Below are 7,223 nucleotides of genomic sequence, written 5' to 3' on the forward strand. Positions count from 1 at the left end.
AAGATCGTTCCTTTTCTCACAGTGTTAATTGTGACGGTGTTCACAGGGGTTCCATCCTCACAGGATGAGGGAAGAAGAGAGGAGGATTTGACTCCATGTTTCAGAAGGCTTGATTTATTGTTTTATGATATATATTACATTAAAACTATACTAAAAGAATAGAAGAAAAGGTTAGAAGGCTAGGCTAAGAATAGAAAGGAAAGAACAAAGGCAGCTGTCTCGGACTTTCTGTCCGAGCCAGCTGGGCTGTGATTGGCCATTAATTATAAACATCCAAGATGGGCCAATCAAAGACCCACCTGTTACATTCCACAGCAGCAGATAACCATTGTTTACATTTTGTTCCTGAGGCCTCTCAGCTTCTCAGGAGGAAAAATCCTAAGGAAAGGATTTTTCATGAAAAGATGTCTGTGACAGTTAATATCCAGGGACTGATACAGCATCCCTTGCTGTTCAGTCAGTGAGGTGAAGTCCACTTCCTATAAGTAGTGGCATGATGGTTCCCCTCAGCATTGGTAAAGACATGATGTAGAGAATAATTCAGCAGCTGCTGAACAATTTTGAATTTATTTTCACTGTCTTTTGGCCTAAAAAAAAAGCAAAATAAGCTTAGGGAGTCAGGAAGTAAATTGATGCATTGATTTCATGCACAGGCAGGAAATTGGCAACTACCAATGTTCAAGCAAGCAGATAACGCAGTGGAAAACACGCCTTCACTAACTACTCTAACCTTCTCTAAAGATGCTGAGCCCACCCTTCTGGGTGCATCTCAGCAAAAAGGGCTATGTCCTGTTTGAACTGCTCTTCAATAGCAAATGAGAGGCTCTAAGTTGGCTTTACAGTAAAGCAGCACCCTCAGGAATCCCTCCAAGAAATCCTTGGGGCACACCAAGGGAGTCCTCAACACTAATGGATCTTGCAGCTAGGCAGAGTCCCATATTGCCACAGTGTCACAAACTGATGCCTGAAAATTAGGCAAGAAAACAGTAGTCCATAGTATAGGGCCTACGGAGCAGGTATTTGTTTAATTGATGCCAGGAGTGAGGGGGATAGCTCCACCACAAACTCATTTGTCCATTCTTTGCACAGTACTACAATTATACTTTTTTACATAAGATGTATATGATACTTTTCTAACCTTCATATTGCAATGTATTTTCTAATTATACGATTATGTAAGCCCTTGTAGCACATGCGCAGTTTCTGCATGAGGTGATCTTCAGGCTCCTGGTTGTTGCTTTGGATGAAGGCTCATAAGTCTTCCTGGGGTTTGAATTTTTCACCTCTGTTTTCGGTGCAAACTGTATAAGATTGTCTGCTCAAAGAGCCATTGGTTAGCTTTTGCAGTTAGCTTGTTTTGCTAAATTTGCTAAATTTGCTGATTTCACATACCCTGTTCCAAAGTAACTACACTTTCTGCATAGCTACAGCCTTTGCATAGCTCAAGCATTATCTTGTCACCTAGCCATCACCACAAGGAACTCAATGTACATTGTGACACAGCACAGCCTCATGGCTCAGCAGACCATTGTGACAACCTGAAATCTCACGGATCCAAGCATCTACTTGGACAAAGTAAGGGCTCATAGGACACAGGTGCCACTGGGACATTACCAGCTCTTGTAGAATCCAGTGTCCATTGTGACACAGCACAGCCAGATGGAAACATGGAGACCATTGGAATGGAATCTGATGGAACAAAGTGTCAATTGTGAAGACAGCATAGCCTCATGGAATTCAGGGGCAACTGGGACTGGACCATGGCTCATGGAAGCAAGGGGCCATTGTGAGACAGCAGGGCCTCACAGAACCCAGGAGAACATTGTGGGACAATGGAATTCCATGGAAACAAGTGTCAATTGCCAAAATCTTGGGCTTCGTGGAACCTAAGTGACCATTTTGACTCCATGGCACTGCTCATGGAAGCAAGTGTCCATTATGGCACAGCCAGGTTTAGCAGAATGCAGGAGACAATTGTGATGCAATGGAATCTCAAGACACCAAGGCTCCATTGTAACACAGAGGGCCTCATGAAACCAAGGAGACTGTTAGGCAATGGACTCTCCTGAAACAAAGTGTAAATTGTCAACACAGCACGGCCACATGGAAGCCAGGTGCCAATAGGATGTTGAAAGGTTTAAAAGCATCGTGCCTAGGCATACTTGGGCAAGAATAAGATCCATTGTAGCCAATAGAGAACCTGGCAAATCCTAGTCACAAGCTGGACACAGGATGAAACTGGGCAAAAAATGGGGAACAAAACTTCGAACAATGCAGTACAAAGCTTGCTAAAACCAGTGAGAAAATTGCTGAAACAGCTAACAAGAGACTGCTCATGCCTAGAGGAGAAAGGTGAAATGGTCACGATGATAAAGACATCCAGCCTTCTTCAGTGGACCACCAAGGAGGATGCAAAGCCTTCCTCTGTGAGACCTGGGTGCACTGTACCTCTGTTTTGCATATGCTAATGATAATGATGAGTTCTAAGAAATAGTTTGTATAACCACAACTTTTCTAAGGAAAACAACGCATGAAGTATAAACACGTATTGTAATATGCTGTGTACCTTGGGTGTGGTGATGCTAGGAGGATTGATCCCTGTGCACCCAGCACACTAAATAAAGCAAATACTTGTTTCTTGGACTTTGTCTCAGAAATATCTCTTGGCCTGGTTTGGGGCGATTCAACATTTCAAAGGCTCATGCAAGCAAGTGTCCATTGTTGAAACAGCTGGGCCTAATGGAACACAATAGAACATTGTTACACAATGGAATCTCATGGAAGCAAGTGTCAGCACTTGGACACTGGGGCCTCATGGCACTGTAATGCAAGGAGTCTTGAGGAAAAAAGTTTCAATTTTGAACAACACAGCTCCTCATGGAACACAGGTGCCACTTGGATAATGCCAGGGCATGTGGAACTCAGTGTCCATTGTGACACAGCGCAGCCTCATAGAACTCAGCTGACCATTGTGACACAATGGAATCTCATGGAGCCAAAGCTCTACAATGACCAGGGTGCCTCTGGGACATTGCCAGGCCTAGCAGAAATAAGGCTCTGTTATCGTGCAGCAAGGCCTTATGACACCTGGGAGGCCACTGTGTCGCGATGGAATCTGATGGAAGCAAGTGTCCATTGTGACACAGGAGGGCATCATGGCACCCAGGAGACCACTGTGACACAATGCAAGCTCTGGGAATCAAGAGTCAACTGCAAACACAACAGGACCTCCTTGAAGCCAGATGCTATTTGGATATTGGCAGAGCAGGTGGAACTCAGTGTCCATTGTGACATAACACAGGCTCATGAACAACAGGAGAGCACAGTGACACCATGACATCGTGGTGAACCAAGCATCAATATAAACACATCAGGCTCTCATGAAAGTAAAGACAATTTTGTGATGCAGTGGAATGTCATAGATCCAAGGCTCTAGTTTGGGCAAGATGGGCCTCATTAGACACAGGTTACTCTGGGACCTTGCCGGGCCTAGTAGAAACAAAGCTCCATTATTGCACAGCAAGCCTCATTGGACCTAGGAGGCCACTGTGTCACAAAGCAGTCTGATGGAAGCAAGTGTCCATTGTGACACAGGCAGGCCTCATGATATCCAGGAGACCCCTGCCGTGCAGTGCAATCCCTGGGAACCAAGTGTCAGCTGCAAACACAACGGAGCCTCCTTGAAGCCAGGTGCTACTGGGATATTGCCAGGGCAGGCAGAACTCAATGTCTATTGTGACTCCAGTGTCCATTGTGACACAGTGTTGCCTTGCAGAAACATGGGGACCCTTGTGACACAATGGAATCTCATGGAACTAAGTGTCAATTGTGAACTCAGCATGGTCTCATGGAACCCAGGGGCAACTGGGGCTGTGCCGTGGCTCATGGAAGTAAGAGGCTGTTGTGAAATGGTGTGGCCTCATGGAACTAAGGAGAACATTGTGAAGCTATGGAATCCTGAGGAAACAAGTGTTGATTCTCAGAACAGCGAGGTCTCATAGAACCCAAGTGACCATTGTGGCTCCATGGATTATAATGGAACAAACTGTCACTTGTAGCACAGCATGGCCTCATGGGACACAGGCACCACTGGGACATTGCAACTGTGCATGGAACCAAATGTCCATTATGACACATCTAGGCCTGATGAAACACAGGAGGACACAGGAATATTGTGACGCAAGGGAATATCAGAGACACCAAGGCGCTCTTGTAACAGAGAGGGCCATCATGGAACCAAGGTAACCATTGTGAGGCAATGAAATCTCATGGAAAAAAGAGTAAGTTGTCAACACAGCAGGGCCTGATGGAACCCAGGTGCCAACGAGACGTTTCCAAGGCTTGTGCAAGCCTCCATTGTGACACAACTGGGCCTAATGGAACACAAGAGAACATTGTTAGACAGTGGAATCTCATGGATGCAAGTGAAGTCTTTTGCAGCAGGTCCTCATGGAACCCAGGAGACCACTGTGATGCGAGATATCTTGGGGAAAAAAGTTTCAATTTTGAACAATGTGGGGTTTCATGGAACACAGGTGCCACTTGTGTACTGCCAGGGAACGTGAAACTCAGTGTTCATTGCAACAAACCACAGCCTCATAGAACTCAGCAGACTACTGTGGCACAATGGAATCTCATGTATCCAAGGCTCTAGTTTGACCAAAACAGGCCTCATGGGCCACAGATGCTACTGGAACATTGCCAAGCTTAGTAGAAACAAGGCTCCATTGTTGCACACTAAGGTCTCACAGCACCTGGGAGGCCACTGTGTCGCAATGGAATCTGATGGAAGCAAGTGTTCATTGTGACACAGGAGGGCATCAAGGCACCCAGGAGACCACTGTGACACAATGCAAGCTCTGGGAATCAAGTGTCAAGTGCAAACACAGTGGGGCCTCCTTGAAGCCAGGTGCTATTTGGATTTTTCCCGGACAGGCAGAACTCAGTGTCCATTGTGACATAACACAGGCTCATGAACAACAGGAGAGCACAGTGACACCATGGAATCTTGGGGAACCAAGATGGTCTCAACACAAAGCCTTCTAGGAGTAACTCTTGCAAAAAACAGACTTTCTTTTGTCTTCAATGGCCTGGAATATTTAGCTTTGGAAAATCAACTCATTTACAAATGTAATTGCAGGGGCAAGCCACCATTCTTTTAATTAACCTTTATATGTGTATAACCCTTAGTGGGGATTCATCCTTGTGACACACTTCACATTTTCTAAGAAAAGAGGCATCATTTATTTGCTTTAGTGAAAAAAATCTTGAAGGTACTCTGAATAGAATTAGAATCCAAAAAAGTGAATATATAAGGAACACTTGAGATATTGCCTGGGATGAGATGCCTTCTAACAGCTTCACTTAAGGTCCCAAATTCTCCATCCAAATACTGGCAGATTGGTCAGAGGAGAAAAGCATTCTTTTTTATTGGTCCTTTGGGAGGACAGAGCTTGCAGGGAATTCGGTACTTTCTGGTCTACTGCCTACATTTCAAGAATTTTAAATACTAAAACGGCCTATGGAAGATGAAGTCATTATGAATGTGAAAGTCCAGTGCATGGCAGTCTCAGAAAGGAACCCATTAAAGCCCTTGAAATCCCAACACTCAAGTTGCGAGTTGGCAGTGTATGCTAACCGGTTTTTAGCAAACCACAGAAAATGCAGATGAAAAAACAAGGTCATTAGGTCAGATACAGTATGAAGAAGAATTAAAAAAGGAAAGCAGAGGATTGCAGCAACTCTGTTAAGTGGTATAAAAAATGTCAGTATTCCTATTGACATTAGCAGAAATTTGCAGCCAGTCTGAAAATTACAAACTAAGCAAAAGAAAAGGGGACTGATGACTACTCTGAGATAGGGTTTCTTAACGGGGATTTTCAAAATATACAGATTGTATCATCCTTTAATCCAAAGGATGTTATTAAAATGACAGTAAGGAAACTGCATCAAATGCTAGAAAGACTCAGGACAGCATACATATAGCTAGAAATGCCACTGATACACTGAGAAAACTGACACCAATGCAGCAACTTTGTACTAAACTCCACAAATGTCCATTGCTTCACTGTCTGGCCTTTCATTAATATGCACATAGCAGCTCTGCAACATTCCTACTGATCATCTTCTTGGCACACCACTAGTTTCTTCAGTGCCAAGATTTTAGGTAGATGATATTACAGGTACAAATCTATGGCCTTCAAGTGAAACATAGTGTGGGGAGAAAATCCTGTCTGAGATGTTCAGTCATTCAATTTTCTAGACAGACCAAATAAAAAGAAAAGCAAGCTCTGGCTATTACAGAACACCTTCTGGCATCTGAAAATAAACTAGCAGAAAATATTCATAAATGGCAGTGGAGGCAAAGAAACCTTTGAAGAGAATGATGATGTGATAAATAAATACAACACATTTCTAGGCTATCAAGGTACTTCAAATGTAAGAAAAGGATTGAAAGCAGAGGCTGAACTAATGAGGAAAGATTAAAAGAATACCAAGAAAAGCATGACCAAAAGTTCTGAAAGATAAGGACAACTGACATGTTTAAACCTTCACAAAATTAGTGACCAAGGATTTAGATAGACAATTAAATCAAGCAATTTACAGGTGCACATTCTGCTCCTTTTTCACCTGGCAACATCACAGGGTGAATTGTGACCACAGAGTCAAGATGATTTGGATTATGTTTTTTGCTTCAGGAGAGAAGTACAGCAGCTCAAGTACCTGTTGCTGATGTGATACCCAGGAACACAGAGTTGACACATTTTATTAATGTCCAATCAGAACTAGCAATACCAAGGGGATAGGATTGGCCTCTTTTCATGATGCTCTTCTTTTTTTTACAGCCTGCTCTGATAGTGATCCTCTTAAATAGTTCTCTCTGAAAAGGAGAAAGTCCAATTAAATTTCCCTCCCTACTGGTGGAGCTTTGACATTTGGTTTGTTCAGCCTAAAAATGGAAATGGAACTAGCAGGTATTATTGTATTTAGGTTTCCATCTCAGTTTGATGCTGTTGACTAAAGAATGTTCTGTTTTCCCCAAGATGAAATGCATACAGTTTCATCAAACAGTCTGTAATAAACCCCACCAATACCAAAGAGTCACAAATAGCAGGAAGAATTATTTCACCATTTAGGGAGTCAACCTTCTCACCCTCTTCTGGAGTGAGCATAATCTGGTAGCTGAAGAAATAAACTTGACAACATAAATCTCCCTACTACCA

This window comes from Zonotrichia albicollis, chromosome 12, assembly GCF_047830755.1.
Source record: "Zonotrichia albicollis isolate bZonAlb1 chromosome 12, bZonAlb1.hap1, whole genome shotgun sequence".
NCBI lineage: Eukaryota > Metazoa > Chordata > Aves > Passeriformes > Passerellidae > Zonotrichia > Zonotrichia albicollis.